General features: G+C 40.6%; 1 pseudogene; it reads left to right on the forward strand.

Annotated features, from left to right (window-relative positions):
* The first annotated feature begins 200 nt into the window (after positions 1-200).
* Positions 201-15,117, forward strand: LOC128634078 (uncharacterized; annotated as a pseudogene).
* Positions 15,118-20,483: the final 5,366 nt, after the last annotated feature.

The raw sequence follows: 20,483 nt of genomic DNA on the forward strand, positions 1-20,483 counted from the left end.
ACAATGAAAGGAAACTTATATGAACTTATAAATATATGCATTTACTATCGAGTAAATTAAACATTACTTTTTTCCAAGCCAACTCTCTGTCCGATGCAGTGGTACTTTTTGTTTTGTATAAATGGCTTATATTCCTCATTAGCATGCATTAAAACCACTAACTCTGCTTCACTGAAGTATGCAGCTTGCTTTTTTTCGCCATGGGTTTCCATGGTGACTCCTGAAACCTATGATCCATTGATAATGTCTTGATGTACTCGTTGTGCACACACATTAACTCTGAGTTACCAACTGGAGGTTGATTGAACTTACTCCTAACCGGTGTTCTGGAACCGACATACTCAGAGTAAGCAAGGTTTGGGTTAATCAACCAAGAGTTCAGGGTTTATGTTTATGTAAGTTTGTATGCAAGCAGGGTATGTAAGCAGAGTTTATGTAAGTTAACCCTGCTTTCTGGAATACCCCCCAGTTTCCTCCCCCAGTCCAAACACATGCATGGTAGGCTGATTGGCATGTCCAATGTGTCCATAGTGTATGAATATGTATGTGATTGTGCTCTGCAATGGACTGGCACCCTGTCAGGGTGCATCGTGCTCAATGCCCCCTGGGATAGGCTCCAGGTTCCCTGCAACCTTGTAGGATAAGTGGTATAGAGAATGGATGGATGGATTGATCCTGTTTTCATCCTCCATTTCTGATTCTGGTTCTGCCTAGTTAATACCTATGCCTGACTTTGGATGTTGATATTGATCATTGTATTGGATTTGTCTGCCTCCCTCCTTCATTCAAGCTTTTTACTGCACTTGCATCCTGATTACCTGACAAAATATGCCAGGATGACCATGCTGGCACCTATCTTGATCCATTTTTCCCACTGAACTTTTATGTATGCTCAGGACCCCTTTGCTGGCTCTGAAAACCTTTTAAAAGGATTTCTGCTTCAGAGCCAAATTTATTTTGAGAGTTTGTCGAGCCTAAAACCTAAGGAGGGACAATGGCTCATGTCCTGGCTCTCTGGCTCAGCCTGCCAATGGGCTGAGCTCCTGGTCACCACCGGAACCATGGGCCTAGGGAGCATAGTTGAGTTCATATGCCTCATGAGAGTGATCTAGAGGAAAGCAGATTTTTGTTTCAATTTAGAATTTTTTGGGGGGAGGGCCAGCCTGAAGGATGAACCAGCGAGGCCGTTCACCAACTACTATAATGAGGCCGACAAGGCGGCCTCCACAGCCCAGCTCCACACCAACAAGGTGTCCTCTCCTGCAGAGCTCCCTCCAGAGACCGACTGGGCGGCCTCCATCCCTGCAAAGCTCCAGCCAGAAGCCAGCGGCCTCCCCATGCAGAGCTCCAGCCGGAGGTCAACCTGATGACCTCATCTCCAGAGCTTCAGCCTGAGACCAGGTGGTCTCCCCTGCAGAGCTCCAGCCGAAGGTCAACGTGGCAACTTCATCTGCAGAGCTCCAACCTGAGACCAACGAGGTGGTGCATGTTTGATGAAGAGCACCCTTCTGAATGCACATAGAGGTCAGATGAGAAAACAGTATGTTAGTGCATCTTTGATGAATAATGAATTTAATTTTCACTTTTTTCATACTTTATTATATTATGCATATTTTATTACATTATGCATTTTAGTTCCAGTTAGAGGTCGACAGCATAGTTTCTTGATCCTTTTTTCGTCCTCGTGTTTCTGATTCTTGTTCTGCCTAGTTTAGCCTCTTTGCAGATCGCCTGACCCACGCCTGACTTTGGATGTTGATATTGCTCTACATATTGGATTTGTCTGCCTGCCTTCTTCGTTAAAGTTTTTTTACTGTACTTGCGTCCGTTTCCACCCTGATTACCTGACAGCGTGATATATTCATTTTTTGAGCATTTTAATATTCGAGAAACTGTCATTGGAGACATATCAAAAAATCCTTACTCTATAATATGATATTATAGATTGTACACATGTTGTGAAATATTCTTTTAAAGATTTGAATAAATTGGAGTTGTTATTTATTTGAATTGAAATGTGCTCTAGTGGTGCATGTTTTTTTTACACTGTTACTTTTTCTGACAATTCTTTTCTGTATATTTCTATTCTGATTCTGCACTTATTTTACTGGCCAGTTATTGTAACCATGGCAACAATCTTGGACTACAGCCCAGAAAAAGCTTCTGTATTGCTTTTCTAAAAAATCTCTCTCTATTCATCCCTTCCTAGCCACTCCTTTTTCACAGAACCCATCACTGACTTAAGTCAAGCGACAAAGCTAAATATACAACCATAGCAACCAAACTCAATCATTTTTACTAATGGTTTGTAATACTGACTACTAAAATCATGTTGTCCAAAAATGTACTTCCAGTCTTTTTTATAGTATAACTGAAGGATTATCCCCTATATTCTGCCTAATTTTTCAGTCCCTTTCTTGTTTTTTACTGTAGGTGTTAAGATATGCCAACAAGACTTTGCACACTATTACACTTTGGCAGAAGAACATTCTATATTACTATGAATACCTGTGGAACTGTAAGAAAGGTCGAGTATGGACAGATGTTTTGTTTATGCATTAATATGCAACCATAATAGGGCAGTCGTGGCTCAATGGTTAAGACTCTGGGTTACTGATCAGAAGGTCAGAGGTTCAAGCTCCAGCACCACCAAACTGCCACTGTTGGGCCCCTTAGCAAGGCCCTTAACCTTCCGTGCTCCAGGGGTGCTATATCATGGCTGACCCTATGCTCTGACCCCAACAAGCTGGGATATGCAAAGAAGAGAATTTCACTGTGCTGTAATGTACAGTGGCAAGCAAAAGTATGTGAAACTTTTGGAATTTCATAGTTTTCTGAATAAATTTGTCATAAAATGTGATCTGATCTTCATCTAAGTCAAGGGTATTGACAAATATAATGTGCCTAAAATAATAACACAAAATAAATTCTGATCCCTCATGTCTTTATTGAACAAACTCATTCAACATTCAAAATGGCAGTGGAAAAAGTAAGTGAACCCTTACAATTAATAACTGGTTGACCCCACCTTGGCAGCAATAGTCTCAACCAGGTGCTTCCTGTAGCTGTGGATCAGACCTGCACATCGTTCAGGAGGAATTTTAGCCAATTCTTCCTGGCAGAACTGCTTTAGCTCTGTCATATTCTTTGGATGTCTCATGTGTCTGACTCTCTTCAAGTCATTCCATAGCATCTCTATTGGGTTGAGGTCTGGGCTCTGACTTGGCCACTCCAAAAGGTGTATTTTGTTTTTCTGAAGCCATTTTGTTGTTGACTTGCTCTGGTGTTTTGGGTCATTGTCCTGGTGCATCACCCAAGTTCTATACAGTTTCAGCTGACGTACAGACATTCTCACATTATCCTGAAGAATTGTCTGATATACTTGGGAATTCACCCCTCAATGATTGAAAGCTGGGCAGGCCTTGATGCAGCAAAGCAGGGCCAAATCATGATGTTTCCTCCACCATACTTTATGGTTGGGATGATGTTTTCATGATGATATGCCGTGCCCTTTCTATGCCAGATGTAGTGCTGTGTGGTTTTTCCAAATAGTACAATCTTAGTTTCATCAGTCCACAAAACATTTTGCCAATTGTGGAGTGTCAATGTACTATTTTGCAAACTTTAGGCGTGCAGCAATATTCTTTTTATTAAGCAGTGGCTTTCTTCATGGTGTCCTGCCGTAGATACCCTGCTTGTTCAATGTTTTACGTATTGTAGACTCATGAGCAGAGATGTTAGTCAGTTCCAATGATGCCTTCAAATCTTTGGCTGTCATTCGGGGTTGTTTCTTTACCTCATTGATGAGTCTTCGTTGTGCTCTTGGTGTCATTTTGACTGGGCACCCACTTCTTGGTAGAGTAGCAACAGTCCCAAAGTGTCTCAATTTGTAGAATGTTTGCCTAACTGTAGACTGGTGAATTTCTAAAGTCTTTGAAATCAGTTTGTAACCCTTGCCAGCTTTATGTAAATCAACAATTTGTCTTGATTGTAGCTCCTCTGAAAGCTCTTTTTGGTGAGACATGGCTCACATAAGCGTATGCTTCTTGTGCAGTGCAAACTCCAAAAGTTTGAGGGGTTTTTATCTGTCAAAGTAGCTGTAGTCCACACCTGCAAACTCATTTTCTTAACGAGACTCCAATTAGCTTTTTTGAGGTCATTAACTCAAGGGTTCACAATTTTTTTCCACAAGCACTATGAGGTTTTTTTTGGTTGTTCTCAATAAAGACATGAGGGATCAGAATTTTATTTGTGTTATTATTTTAAACACATTATATTTGTCAATACCCTTGACTTAGATGAAGCTCAGATCACACTTTATGACCAATTTATTCAGAAAACCATGAAATTCCAAAAGGTTCACATGCTTTTTCTTGCCACTGTATATGTGACCAATAAAGGCTTCTTCTATGTGTACACACATCTATTGATGTATGGAAGAATGCAATGAATTTATATATTTTGTTTCCACTCACAGCTCTCCTGTGTTGGGATCAAATGGGGGATGGGATTAATACAGTATCCCTCTGGCATAATAGGGACAGACTCACCCACACAAGCACACACACTATGCACACTTTGAGTGGGCACAAAGAGCAGCTGGCTAATCAGCATTAACCAACTACTGCTATCTATCTATTTATGTCTGTCTGTCTTTTATTTCTAATAAAGCCTTTTCTGCTTGTACTCTAATTTAAATGCCTTCCTCATCCCCATACTCATTTGGTGAATTGGGGAAGACAAATGGTGACAAACAACTGACAGTAGTATTGACTGTAACTAGCAAGAAAAATAATTCCTAGAAATACAGAATATCTTCAGTAATTATTTCTGCTGTTTCCTTACTAATTAGGCATTATTATTTATTTTTGATTTGTTGCTTCAACTTAGAAGGTTATGGGCTCATCAAGCATGCATCAGATGTCATATATCACATAATATCCTTGTATGTAAAATTAAAGCAACTCTGACTTTTTTACTTGATATTTCAAGAAATAATAACCACCTTTTAGTAATTTGCACAGTCCAAAATGGACCTATCCAGATTCTGAATACATATTTAATCTGAATACCCTGCCTAAGGTATGGTGGCTTATTTATGCTAGACATGGAGTCACAAAATAGGAAAAGGTCATAAGTACATTTATATGGCAAATCCTACTAAAGGCAACAGAAAATAAAAGTGATCTTAAGATCAAACAAGCTCACCCATTCAACAGATCAACAGACTAAAAATAAATTTGATCAAAAATTAGGTTAACACAACATTAAAATATTACATAAATGGAAGAGTTTTGCTAAAGAACCATTGGGAGCTACTCTGAACATTCCTTGCAGTTAATTGTGCACGTTTTAGCCTTTCTCCCTTACAAATACCAACTGGATAAAAGAGAACAGAGAGACATGTAGGGAGTGAATGAAAGAAAGGAATTGCTATTAATGGTGTTCCCTTTCACACTTTTGTTGAGTTGCAGCTGTAGCTGCTGATAAGAATGGGAGTGTTAGTGGGTGATTGTCTATTATTAAGTGCAGGGGATATAGATTAGATAACATATGAGAGAGAGAGAGAGAGAGAGAGAGAGAGAGAGAGATGGGGGGGGGGCTTATGTGCAGTGTGCTTGAGACTACAGGGGGTACACCCTTTAGAGCAGAATGTGAAAAACATGCAATTTTACTACACCCTCCTCTCTCCTGTGTGTGTATATGAGTGTGACTGTGAGTGTGTATGTGTGTTTCTGATTCACTCACACTGAGGGAGACAAAAGACTGAAAAACACTAGTCATTACAACCAGTGAAATGCTTGCTTCTAAATTACCCCATATTTCCCTTAATCATCCTAAAAAAAAAAAGGCATACAGGGAAAGAAAGAAAGAAAGAAAGAAAGAAAGAAAGAAAGGAAAAAGAAAGAAAGAAAGAAAGAAAGAAAGAAAGAAAGAAAGAAAGAAAGAATTATAGGGGGAAAAAAGCACACAGTGGAAGACAGGAAAACACACACAAACACACTGGGAGGAACTTCATCATGTAGCAAGACAATGACCCAAAACACAATGCCTACACAACAAAGGAAAAAGTGGAAGGTTTTAGGCTGGCCAAGTCAATCACCCACCTTGATAGTGTTATTGGATGCAAGGGATATGAAGTCAAATATGAAGTGTTATTTATTTAATTTACTTTAAAATCACAAATGCTAAAATTATGCCACCCAAGGTGTCATGTTCTCAGTTGTAAATCTAGATGTAAACATGAAATGTAAACATGAAATGAAAGCTGAAATTCTGATATATCATCTCAAATTCATCTTTTGATATTAAACCCAAATGTCTTCAGTGTATAGCACAAACAAAGGAATAGGCCTTGCCATTCCAATATTTTCAGAGAGGACTGTATTAATAACATTGGCATAAAATACCTTTGTGACAGTTAAACATCCCAATTGACTAAGCATATTACTCATCACAGCAGCTGGTATTCAATAAAATGAGATTAAACAAAGGAATGCATTCATTAAAAAAAAATTAGCCCTTCTTTTTCAAGAAACATATATTCTAATCTCAGAGCCTAGGTTGTCAATGTTAGTTGATAGCAATGTTCAATAAGTTGAAAAAAATTATAGACTTTGATTATGGCTCTTGAGGGTCTCACAAAAATGCTTATGATGTGGCCCATTGCATAGAATTTGGTTTTTAAAACATTCTATAGCCACACAGTCATAGAATCTTCTTCATACACTTTTAGACTGTCACACATTCCTTTCCTCAGTGCATGCTGCATGCTTTTTGTTTCTTTTGTCTTGTCATTGGTTGTCTTCGTAATGTGTCATGATTACTCTCACCTATTTCCAGTTCTTACCTTTATTAGTGTGTGTATTTAAGCCATTGTGTTTTAGTGTTACGATGTATTTAAGCTTTATATCTGTAAGGAATCCATAGCTGAATATTAGAATCCATGTTATTGTAGAAGACAATCAAAAAACAATCCAAGGTGTCAGGTAAAGTTGTAATCAAAGTCCAGGAAAGGTTTCAAACACATAGAGGCAGAAAAATAGCAAACAAATCCAATAGATAGACAAAAGGGTAAAATTCCTAATAAACAGGCAAAAAGATCGATGCACAAGAAAAACAATGGCAATGGAAAATGCTTGGTAAGGCAGATATCATTGGCAATACTTCACAATGTGTTATAATTCCAGAGAACAGGAAGTGCCACTAAAACTCAGGTGATGGCTCCCTCTGGTGGACGGAGGAACTGTTCATGGACTGAGGTGTTACAGATTCCCCACCTCTAGGAACACCTCCAGGTGTTCTTCTCCTGGGCTATCCCCTTGGTCTAGGTGCTGGTCGGTCTGGATTATCACCATGGAAGTCCCCGATGAGCAAGGGATCCAGAATGTCTTAGGTTGCTACCCATGATCTCTCCTCAGGACCATAACCCTCTCAGTCCACAAGGTAATGTAACCAATTAGCCTACGGGAATCTAGGCTCTCTCAGATGAGATAGGCAGGGGAGCCATCGATTTCCAATGTTGGATGTGGCATTGATTCAGTAGTTACAGGCTCCGGTGCAGGGAGTGACGGTTTCATAAGGGATATATGGAAGGAAGGAGAGATGTGATAATCACCAGGAAGCTCTAGTCTATAGGTCACTATGTACCTTGGACTGAGCTTCCTGCTAGGCAGCCTCAGATGTAGATCCTTTGAGCCATACCATCTGGCCAGGCTGGTAATTAGGGTGGGGACACCTCCAGTGGCCTGCTTGAATCTTCTGTCTCCTGATTGCTTGCTGAAGCCAGACATGGGCGCTGTCCCACACCCTCTCACTCTTCCTAATCCAGTCGTCCACTGAGGGCACCTCTGATGGTTTTCTAGACCAAGGGAAAATTGGAGGTTGATAACCCAGAACACATTGAAACGGGGTTAGTCCTGTGGATGAGTGTGTAATGGAGTTCTGTGCATACTCCATGGCAGGAAGGTGCTCCACTGGTGCTGTTCATGACTACAATAGGAACACAAGTAGCATCCAGTTTCCTGGTTAACTCTCTCCTTGTGACCATTAGCCTGAGGGTGATAGCCAGATGTTAAACTGACATTGATATTCAAATGGTGACAAAACTCCTTCCATACCTGTGATGTGAACTGTGGTCCCTGGTCAGTAAAAGTATCGTCTGGGAGTCCATATACTGTTAAAAGCTGGTTGAACAGGGCCTCTGCAGTCTCCAGAGCTGTGGGAAGACCTTTCATGGGGATCAGATGACATGATACAGAAAAACAATCAACAATGACACAGATGACAGTGAAACCATTGGTATTTGGGAGATCGGTAATAAAGTCTATTGCTGGGTTTGACCATGGTCATTAAGGAATGGGCAGAGGTTCCAGCAGCCCTGCAGGGAGTTGATGGGGAGTTCTGACTGTGCATAGACATAGCAGGCATTAATATAAGGAGTCACATCATGGAAAAGAGTGGGCCAACAGAAAGAATTACATACCGGTGTTGTGGTTCTTTGAATCCCTGGATGACAAGAGCCTAGGGATGTATGCCCCCATTGTAAGACCCTCTGAGATCTTGGGGTACATACTGCCTGTTGGGTGGACATTCCAATGGTGGTGGTTCAACCTGTTGTCCACATTGAATTTCCTCCATAATGTCCTAGTTGATGGGTGCGATGATGACAGAATGGGTTCTGGGTGGGGTGATGAATAAACTGGATCATATCTTCATGACAGGGCATCTGCTTTGCTATTCCCGTACGATAAATAACAGTGAAATTGAATTGGGTAAAGAAGCGTGCCCACCTGGTCTGTCGTGGATTCATTCTCTTGGCACCCTTAATATACCCCAGGTTCTTGTGGTCTGTCATGACTTGATACGGGTGCCCTCCAACCAGTGTCTCCACTCCTCTAGGGCAGCTTTGATGGGCAGCGGTTCCTTGTTCCTTGTCCTACATTGTAATTAATTTCAGCAGAAGTGAGTTTTCTGGAGAAAAAAGCACATGGGTAGAGTTTACCTGGAGAACCATGACGCTGAGGGAGTACAGCCTCGATGCCACAGTCCGAAGCATCCACTTCTACTATGAAAAGGAGATCTGTATCTGGGTGCTTCAAGATGGGAGCAGTGGTAAAACTAGACTTGAGTATTTTAAAAGCCTCTTGTGCACTCTCAGGCCAAGTCAGCTTCCTAGGTTTTCCCCTGAGTAATGCAGTGAGTGAGGCTGTGATGGTGCTGAAGTTTCTTATAAATCTCCTGTAAAAGTTTTCAAACCCAAAAAACCGCTGTAGTTCCCTGATGGTTGTGGGAGCTAGCCACTCCGTGACTGCCTGGACTTTGGACTCATCCATCTCTACTCCTCTGGGGCTGATGTGAAATCCTAAGAAGACTGTGGTGGTGGTATGAAACTCTCATTTTTCTGTTTTCACATATAGATGGTGGTTGAGTAGACAGTTGAGCACTGTCTTCACTTATTGAATATGATCATCCCTGGTCTTCGAGTACATGAGGATATCATCAATGTAAGCCATTACATAACTTTTGAGAAGGTCTCTGAAAATGTCATTGATGAATGAGTGAAAAACTGAAGGCAAATTGCCAAGTTGTGGGCACTTCTGAGATCCAGCTTAGTAAAAATCCTGGCTTCTCTAAGTTGTTATAAGGCATATGGGACTAATGGTAGGGGATAGTGATATTTAACTGTGATGGTGTTCAAACACCTGTAGTCTTTTTTCCACAAAGAAAATTCTGGCAGCAGGAGGTAATGTAGAAGTACGGATGAAGCCTGATGCTAATGCTTCCGCTATGTAATCTTCCATAGTCTGCGTTTCAGGGACAGACAGGGGGGTTGCATTGGGTAGTAAGTCTATGGCACAGTCACCAGGTCTGTGCAGTGGCAATTGGGTGGCTTTTTCTTTTGTAAATGCCTCCATGAATTCAGAATATTCCTCTAGGATGTGAGTGTGGGTGTTAGACAGGGGACTTTCTACACTTGTGGTCAGGCATGGTATTGTCTAACTCTGTGGTTAGACAATACCATGTGGTTAGACATGTGGTACTCTGTGGTTAGACAACTTGACAAAATGGAGACCAATGCAGCAATTCCCCTTTTTCCAGGAAATCAATGGATCATGGATCATCCTAGTATAATCGGATGGCAAGGAGATGTGTTGACATAGAGTGTTATTGTTTCAACATGGAAAAGTCCTACTTGGATCTGAATAGGGATGGTTTGATGGGTTATCTGTCCCGTGCCTTTATTTACATTATCTACTGCAGTGATGTGGACGGGAGGATTATATCATGAAGTAGTGATACTAAATTTGGTAACTGCTGATGAATAAGGTTTAATGCAGCCCCTGAATCTATTAGCACTGTAATACATGATTGTGTATCTTCAGTAAAAATGGTCACAGGAAGAGTTCAATTGTGACTGGAAATGGAATTGAATGTAATGCTCAATCTTTGAGAAGATCCAGCTAAGGCTCTGGTTTTATTTGGGCCGTAACATAACATGTAACATAGTTGTGTTACAACTATGTCTAAGTTGGCCACAATAAAAGCATAACCCCTTGTCTTGTCTGTGCTGGCGTTCCTCCTCAGGTACCCTCGTACATCCAATTTGTATGGGCTCATCCAATTCGATGTAACTGGAGATGAGGCAGTAGTGGAGAAATGCTTGAGTGAACTGGAGCATGGCTGATTGCACATGAGATTATCGATTTTAATGGCTAAGGTAATGTACTCGGACAGAGTTAATGAGCCTTCTTTGTATGCCAGTTCAGTTTGCAGTATGGGATTTAATCCTTCATGTAACACTGATTTGAGAGTGATATCGTTCAAACTGCTCTGTGCTGCTAACATAAGAAATTGTACTGCTTAATCAGCTGCACATAATTTCCCTTACCATAAATATAATAACTGCACAGAAATGTCTCTTCCACATTCAGGGTATTAAAAAATTTCCTTAATCTGTTGTGAAAAATATGTGAAGGATTTATGAATTTGTTCATCCTTATCCCAAACTGTGGTGGCCCACTCCAATGCCTTACCTGTAAGCAGACTCAACATAAAAGCACATTTAGCCGTTTCTTGATTAAATGCGTCGGGTTGAGGAGAGAAAAATATGGAACATTGCCTCAGAAATCCCTTGCATTTGTTGGCAGATCCAGCAAATTTTCAGGCATGGCTAAGGCAATGAATGGATATAACACATCAGATGTTCGTTAGCAGCTTGGAGATTCGGTTGTTCTTGAAATCCCTGTAATATCTCGTTGTGATAGGTGATGGTGGCTTGGAGCTGTGTAACCTCCACTGGATTTCTGGTCAGATAAAGTATTCTGTAAGGAATCCATAGCTGGAGGCATGTTACAATCCATGTTGCAGAGGATCTTTATTGAAGAAGACAATCCAAAAACAATTCAATGTGTTAGGCAAAGTCGTAATCTAAGTCCAGGCAAGGTTCCAAACACACAGAGGCAGATAAATAGCAAACAAATCCAACAGACAGAAAAAAGGGGAAATTCCAATAAACAGACAAAAAGGTAGATGCACAAAAAAAACAATGGCAATTTAAAAGGTTTGGTAAGTCAGATATCGCTGGAAATACTTCACAATGTCTTGCATGGCCTATAAAGCTCCAAACAGGAGGTACCACTGAAACTCGGGTGACGGCTCCCTCTGGTGGAAGGAGGAACTGTTCATGGACTGAGGTGTTACAATATCCTGTGTGTTGCTATTCTAGTTTTTGATTATTGTGCCTTGCCTGATTTAGTCGGTTTGTACATTGCCTGGCCTTTCCTGTTTTGTGATCACAATCTTGCTTAACGTTCAGGATTTGTTTGTCAGTTTTTAAATAAAGCATTTGAACTTGCACCTGCCACCTTCTCTGCCACCTGACAGAATACTTCGCCTTCACAAGCAGGCAGCAGGTATGCTGGACTGGCAACAGGCTGAAGCTGCCCAAGACCAACTTGTATGAGAACAGCAGCAGTAGATAGCCATGATTAACCTGCAGCTACCTTAGCTGACCACCATGCTGAAATAACTGCTAGCTACCCAGTATGCACAATGCGAGAGCGCTCATGCTGCAGAACATGGGTCTGGTATACTGAGCTCCATTCCTCTAATGATGCTAGTGTTAAGTCTAATGATGTTAGTAGTGGAAGCCTGCTGGACCCTAAGTCTACAAAAATACACTACAAAATGAAACTCATAATTCTTTCAGTAATTTTATTTGGGGCTAAAGAAAAAATCTTCGGGACTACAGCCCTGAGTACCCAGGTCAGGTTACGCCCGTGGCAGCCATGCAAAACGTGATTTATTTTTTAAAAAATGCATTTTACTTTGTTTTCTTAACAATAAATTTGTAATGCAAATAAGTAATTTTATTGACATCAGTAACTGCAAACAAATTACATAAATGTAAAATGTAATGCATCACATTACTGCATTATCAGAAAAAGTAATTAGAATACAGCAATGTGTTATACCCAACTCTGCTCAGGACCCTGGGAAAATTGTAGGCCGGGAGCCCCTTGGTGAGTCTTGTGTCTTTGGGAGCTGCACCTTTGAAGTTCTGACATATATTCTATCGTATATTACCCTTCATGGCTGCCAGAGCTAATGGCACTACTTCCGGGTTTTGTGTGTTTGTTTATATGTGTGCTTTGTTATTTGTTAATATTCCAATTCCCCAAATTTTGATTCCCACCCCTGGAATATGCCTGTTTTAATCGAAGATTTGCTGCATGTAAACACCGTATTCAGAAAATCCAATGAAAGGAGATATATGTGCATGCTCAGTCCTCAAGGAATTATAGATAGCTAATAGAAGCTTAGCTGTAGGCAGGGGCATTGCTAGGGCTCAAGCCCAAAATGATTTTTACCTGGAACTGCCCAGGGGTTTAGTGGAAATGTGATAGGAATTAACTAAATGTAATTTGTTTAACCTTAGTACAGCACTGTCACTGTTTACATTATGGGATGCTGACTGCTGAAATCTCTCCCCCGAGATAAAAACAGAGACAAAAATATTATATTTGGTCATTTATTTATTGAGGCAAATTATCCAATGTTACATATCTGTGAGTGGCAAAAATTTGTGAACCTTTGCTTTCAGTATGTGGTGTGACCCCCTTGTGCAGAAATAACTGCAACTAAATGTTTCCCGTAACTGTTGATCAGTTTTGTACATCGGCTTGGAGGAATTTTAGCCCAAAACATTAACTTTATTCTTTTTTAACCATTCTTTGGTAGACTGACTTGTGTGCTTAGCATCGTTGTGTTCTTGCATGACCCACTTTCTCTTGAGATTCAGATCATGGACAGATATCCTGACATTTTCCTTTACAATTCGCTGATACTGTATAATTCAGAATTCATTGTTTCATCAGTGATTGCAGGCTGATTGGCCCTGATGCAGCAAAACAGGCCCAAACCATGATACTACCACCACCATGTTTCACAGATGGGATAAGGTTCTTCTGCTGGAATGCAGTGTTTTCCTTTCTCCAAACATAACGCTTCTCATTTAAATAAAAAGTTCTATTTTGTTTTTTTTCACAAAACACTTTTCCAACAGCCTTCTGGTTTATACTTGTGATCTTTAGCAAACTGAAATGGTGCAGCAATCTCCTTTGTTCATGCCATGATAAATTTCCACACATGTGTTGTGAAGATCAGACTTTTATACATCCCTGTTCTTTAAATAAAACAGGATGCTCACTCACACCTGATTGTCATCAAATTGATTGGAAACACCTGACTCTAATTTCACATTCAAATTAACTGCTAATCCTAGAAGTTCACCTACTTTTGCCACTCATTTTCCTTAATAAATAAATTACCAAATATAATATTTTTGTTTAATTTGTTTAATTGGGATCTCATTGTCTACTTTAAGGACTTGTGTGACAATCTGATAATGCTTTGGGTCATATTTATGCAGATATGTAGAAAATTCTAAAGGTTTCACAAACTTTCAAGCATGACTGAAGATATGTAGATTTGAGTAGACACATGACAGAGTTCTTATTTTCTAAATCATTTGCTGTGAGCTTTGTCAGCATTGAAACTATACTGTTCCATTCTTTTTCATCAATGATTTTGCACTATTATTTTCATTTCTTGTAGTTTCACTTTCCTTTCTGGGGTATTTTCATTTTTTCTAAGTATGCTTTTGTTTTTTTGACTGATGACAGCAAGTGGAGTCCATCCACTTCGGATCCATCTAAAATATCAATTAATCTTTGACTAAGGTATGTTAAACAGTCAATATGGCAAGCTTTCAGCTTGTTCAGTATGTGGAGTGCAGGATGTTTAGTCATTCTTCCACCATCATTATAGCTTTATTTGTGTTAAGTGTATGTTATTCAGCACCCTGACAGAGAAGAATTCAGCATTAGAGATGTACATCCAGACTCTATAGAGGGATAGTGAGGGTGAGAGCAGCATTATTTTCTGTGGGGGATGCATTAGACAGAGATAGCAAGTCTTTATGCCTTAGGCAGAGATAGCAATCCCCAACTCTGGCATTAGAGACCTCACAGTGGGGTGAATGGGTGACAACTCGGTGGCATAAAAGCAAAGCCAAAGCTAATGCTAACGCTTGCCCATGGGAGCACCACTCCTGTCTGCTTCAAGTATCTAACAGGTTTTCTCTCCTCAGTGAAACACCCGCTGAGAAACCTGAAAGAGCCCTGGTTATAGGAGACTCTATCTTAAGGCACATGAAATTAGCTAGGCCTTAAGGGGCACTAGCAGCTATAGTTAGGTGTATAACAGGAGTCAGAGCACCAGACATAGCAGGTAATCTTCGTCTGTCAGACGTTACTAAGAGTAACATTGTAGAGGAGTGTAAATTAACAAAAGGCAATGTCTGATGCAGTAATATGCTCTGGCCCCAACCCAATGCAGCATGCCGATGTCGGTTACAGTAGGTTATGGTTGCTGAACTGCTGAATGTCCAGGTGGTGCTCAGAAAACAATGTGGACTTTATAGATAATTGGAGTAGTTTTGAGGGCAAGGCTGGCTTGTTAGGGCAGGACGGTATACATTCCACTCAGGAAGGTGCTGCTCTCATTTCTTGCAGCATAGCTCATAGTCTCAGAAAAGGCCTAGTTAACTCGTAACAATCCAGAGCCAAGGCCAGGGAGCAGACAAGCAGGCTAAACTGACTGTCTGCTAGCTGCACTGACTCATCACTCAAAAGATCAAAAATATCGAGACTGTCTGTTCTCCGAGCTAAACAGAAATGTACAAATATTCAGAAAGTTTGTTTTTGTAACCTAATTAACATAAATTTAGATCATACTGAATACACAGCCAACATTTTTTATCTGAAGCTAGTATGGGTTAAATATTAGATCTCTTACATCTAAAGAACTTATTGTTAATGAAATCATTACTGATCAGGTGTTTAATGTAATGTGCATAACAGAAATATGGATTAAACCAAATGAGTACATAGCATTAAATGAAGCTAGTCCTCCTGGATACAGTTTTATGCATCACTGAAGTTCTGTGTACTAGTATAACATATGTAATAAAAAAAAAAAAAATAGTATACTGAGTAAATTCTGCTAATTAGTATTTACAAACCCCCAGGGCCAGATTCTGAATTCATGAATATGGAATGCAAATTATAATTTGCCCTGAACCTAAACACACGAGGGGTTTCAATACCAAAAGTAATCAAGGGGATAACACAGAACAGCTGATAACAATGATTACACATGAGGGAAACACCCAATGACAATACAAGAAAGGAGACAGGCCAGAAATCATAACAAATGTCTATCAAAAGTAAACAAAGTCAATGTTACTGTAAAACCCTGAAGCAAAAAAAAAAAAAACCTTGCGCTTCAGAGCATGCTGTGTACTCCCACACTAGCACAAGAGGAAATTATGACACACATGGTATAACATGGTCACAGTCTTTACCTAATTTTAAAATACGGATTAAATATAGAAAATATAGTCACATTTCCACAGTCTGAAGCTATCTCAGATCATTATCTCATCTCATTTAAAATGTGTCTTAATCATAATTTATGCACCTTGCCATGCTACCACGTCAAACGTACATTCATGTCAGCTACTGCACAGAGTTTTATTAATAAACTCCCAGCGTTATCAGCTATGACTGGATCACCATCTGATCCCAAAGAACTTGACCAAGCGACCAATGCTTACAGTCAATGTTTTGATACACACTACATAAAATAGGTCCACTTAAAACAAAAGTAATTAGACAGAAAAGGCTAGGATCCTGGTATAACGATAACTCATGCACCTTAAAACAGACCACTCAAAAATTAGAACTTGAATGGAATCAAACAAAATTCCTAGTGTTTCAAACAGCATGGAAGGAGAGCCTCCTGAACTATAGAAAATCTCTTCTTTGCTAGATCAATCTCTCTACCCTAATTGTAGATAGAAAATAAGATTCTCATTTAATAGTGTAGAAAAATTAACTAGGAATAAAACTGCACAGAAACATGCACACAATCATTATATAGCAGTGATGAATTCATGAATGTTTTCATTGGCAAAATTGAAAATATTAGACAAAAAATCCAGACTATCAATTTAATACAAGACAGTCTTATAAGTAACCCTTTAGATAATAATATAACAATATTAGATCAACGATTCGAATGTTTTTACTCCCCTTAGAGAGAACGAGCTAATTTCATTCATTTCTTCATCAAAATCATTAACTTGTATACTAGATCCCTTACCTACATGTTTCTTCAAACAGATAATTCCAGAAGTAATCATCCCCCTACTAAAAATAATCAGTTCTTCCCTTAACACTGGCTATGTACCTAAATCATTTAAACTAGCAGTTATCAAACCCATGATTAAAAAACCTGACTTCGCCCCCTGTCAGTTGTTCAACTATAGGCCAATATCAAACCTCCCCTCTATCCCCAAAATCTTAGAAAAATTTGTAGCACAGCAGCTACATGTCACGAAATGGAGGTCAGGATTGATTCAAGTGCAGATAAGAGCTTTTATTAAAGAGAGGCAGGCAGATGAATCCAAATCATGAGACAATAGCATGGTAAAAAAAAAAACAGGCAAAAGGTCAGGCAATCATCAAACGGGCATAAACGAGGCAAAACAGGAATCGAGAACGAGGGTGAGAACATGTCTTCGGAGGCCGCCTCTTTGACCTCGGTCAGGAACGTGGGTTGGGAGGTCACCTCTTCCACCTCGGGCAGGAACATGGCTTGGGAGGTTGCCTCATCGACCTCTAGCAGGAACTTGACTTCATGCTGGAGCTCTGGAGATGAGACAACCTCATGGGTCTTGTGCTGAAGCTCTGGGGAGGAGGTCGCCATGTTGACCTCTGACTGGGGCTCAGCAGTGGAAACCACCTCGTGGATCTCAGGCTGTAGCTCTAGAGCAGAGGTCACCACATTGACCTCTGGCAGGGGCTCTGCAGTGGAGAATACCTTCTGTATCTCAGGCTGTAGCTCTGGAGCAGAGGTCGCTACGTTGACCTCCGGCAGGGACTCTGCAGTGAAGATCACCTCTTGGATCTCAGGCTGTAGCTCTGGAGATGAGGTCACCACATTGATCTAATGCACCTACATAGGAATAACATTCAAGAAATGTATCAGTGAGGATGTAGGCCTCATCCTAGCACAGAGACAGTGTTGGGTAAAGTGGTAAATGACCTACTACTGGCCTCTGATAAGGGTTGTGTCTCCTTGCTTGTATTGCTTGACCTTAGTGTAGCTTTTGAGACAATTGATCATATTATTCTCCTTGATAGACTAGAAAATATTGCTGGCATTAAGGGAACGGCCATCTCCTGGCTTAGGTCTTATTTGACTGATCATAATAAGGTAAATATTATGGTAAATATTAGGTAAAGGTAAAGGTTTATAGAGGTAAATACATTTACATTTATTCATTTAGCAGATGCTTTTATCCAAAGCGACTTACAAATGAGAAAATACAAGCAAAGCGATATATTAAGCAGAGAACAATACAAGTGCTACCATACAAGATCTATTAATTGAGTTCTAGAAGAAGCAGAGTGCACAGAGTAGAGGTCTAAGTGCCAGAGTAAGGTTGTTTTTTTTTTCTTTTCTTTTCTTTAGGGGTTTTTTATGTGTTCATGGAAGGGGTGGGTCCTTAGCTGTTTTTTGAATATAGTGACAGATTCTCCAGTATGGATTGAGGTTGGAAGTTCATTTCACCACTGAGGGACTGATAGTGTGATGGTTCTGGAAAGGGACCTTGATCCACGCTGAGTAGGCACTACTAAGTGTCGGTCAGTGATTGATTGCAGATTGCGTGAGGGAACGTAAGCCTTCAGGAGAGTGTTGAGGTAGGAGAGTGGTGTTCCAGACAAGGTCTTGTACATGAGCATCAAGGCCTTGAATTTGATATGGGTGGCTACAGGAAGCCAGTTGAGGGAGATGAAGAGGGGTGTGACATGGGTTCTCTTGGGCTGGTTGAAGATGAGGTATGCTGCTGCATTCTGAATCATCTGAAAGGGCTTGATGGAGCTGGCTGGGAGACCTGAGAGTAGTGCATTGCCATAGTCCAGTTTTGATATGACAAGAGCCTGGACTAATAGCTGTGTAGCCTGTTCGGTGAGATTGGGTCTGATTTTCTTGATGTTGTATAGAATGAACCTACAGGACCATACAGCTGTTGAAATGTGTTCTGTAAAGGTCAAGTTGTCATCAAGAATCACCCCAAGGTTCCTGGCTTTTCTGGTTGCTTAAGTGTGGTTGAGCCAAGCTGTACAGTGAGGTTGTGGTTGACTGAGGGTCAGGCTGGTATGACGAGAAGCTCAGATTTTGCCAAGTTGAGCTTAAGGTGGTGTTCCCTCATTCAGTCCGAGATGTCTGACAGGCAAGCAGAGATTCGTGCAGAGACAGATGGATCGTCAGGCTGGAAGTTCAAATAGAGCTGGGTGTCATCAGCATAGCAATGGTATGAGAAGCCATGGGACTCAATACCTGTCCTCAATACCTCAATACTCAGTAACCTGCCCCAGAGATGTAGTATAAATAGAAAGGAGCAGTGGACCCAGAACTGACCCCTGAGGAACCCCAGTTGTGAGTTGCTGAGTTTCAGAAATACATCCCCTCCACACAATACCTGGAAGGAGCTGTCTGAGAGATATGATTCCACCCTGCGCAGAGCCGTTCTACTGATGCTTAGACTGGAGTGAGTTGACAGGAGGATCTGATGATTCACAGTGTGAAAAGCAGCAGAGAGGTCGAGTAGGATGAGGACAGATGATCTAGAGGTTGCTCTTGCTAGTTGTAAGGCTTCAGTGACCGAAAGGAGAGCAGTCTCCATGGAGTGATTGCTCTTGAAGCCAGACTGCTTGGTGTCCAGGAGGTTGTTCTGTGTGAGAAAATTGGAGAGTTGATTAAAAACAACTCTTTCAAGGATTTTGGAAAGAAAAGGGAGGAGGGAAACAGGTCTGTAGTTGTCAACTGCAGCAGGGTTAAGTGATGGTTTTTTAAGTAGTGGGGTAACCCGGGCCTGCTTAAATGAGGTAGGGTATGTGCCAGTAGAGAGGGATGTGTTAAAGATGTGTGTGAGTGCAGGTAATAGTGTGGGAGAGATGGACTGAAGAAGGTGAGAATGGATAGGGTCAAGAGGACAGGTTGTGGGACGGCTAGAGAGGAGGAGTTTTGAGACATCAGTCCCTGAGAGGGGAGAGAAGGAGGCCTGTTGGGAGTTACATGGAGGAGGAGCCGGTCTATGCATGTTTGGGGTTGAGAACTGGTTCCTGATTGATGTGTCCTTGTCGGAAAAGAAAGTGGCAAAGTCATCTGCAGTGAGAGAGGAAGGGGAAGAAGGAGGAGGTGGACGGAGAAGAGAATAAAAGGTTTTGAAGATAGTATGGGTGTTGGGAGAGCTGCCATTTTGCCAATAAATATTGGCTTCTCTGTCCATACTGAGGTAAAGTTTAGTGTTCTGCAAGGGTCTGTTTTAGGCCCAATTCTCTGTTCTTTATATATGCTACCTCTGCATAAAATTATGTAACACGCAGTTGTATGTTTCATCAAAGCCAGATAACAGACACCAGCTTAATAAAGTTGAGGAATGTGTAAAGGACATTATACACTGGATCCTTATTAACTTCCTTTTACTTAATACTGACAAGACAGAAGTACTTTTTTCTAGGACCACATGCAGCTAGAATTATGCTTTCTGATTACATTGTATTTGCATTGTATCTTACATTGTATCTGTTAATGCTGCACACGATTAAACAGAAAGGCCATCCAGAGTTACTATGTAATCAGAACGCTTAATTCTAGCTTACTTCTAACTGGTCTTATGCCACAGTACTTGAGTCAACTTTTGATCTTTTATGATCTTCCACACCTACTTTGATCAAAAGGTGCAGGCTATTTGTTTGTACCTCGAATTGTGAAGGCTAGAGCAGGGAAAATAGCTTTCTCCTACAAAGCCCTACGGTTATGGAACAGTCTTCGAATTAGTATAGGGA

Source organism: Ictalurus punctatus, chromosome 12, assembly GCF_001660625.3.
Source record: "Ictalurus punctatus breed USDA103 chromosome 12, Coco_2.0, whole genome shotgun sequence".
Taxonomy (NCBI): Eukaryota; Metazoa; Chordata; class Actinopteri; order Siluriformes; family Ictaluridae; genus Ictalurus; species Ictalurus punctatus.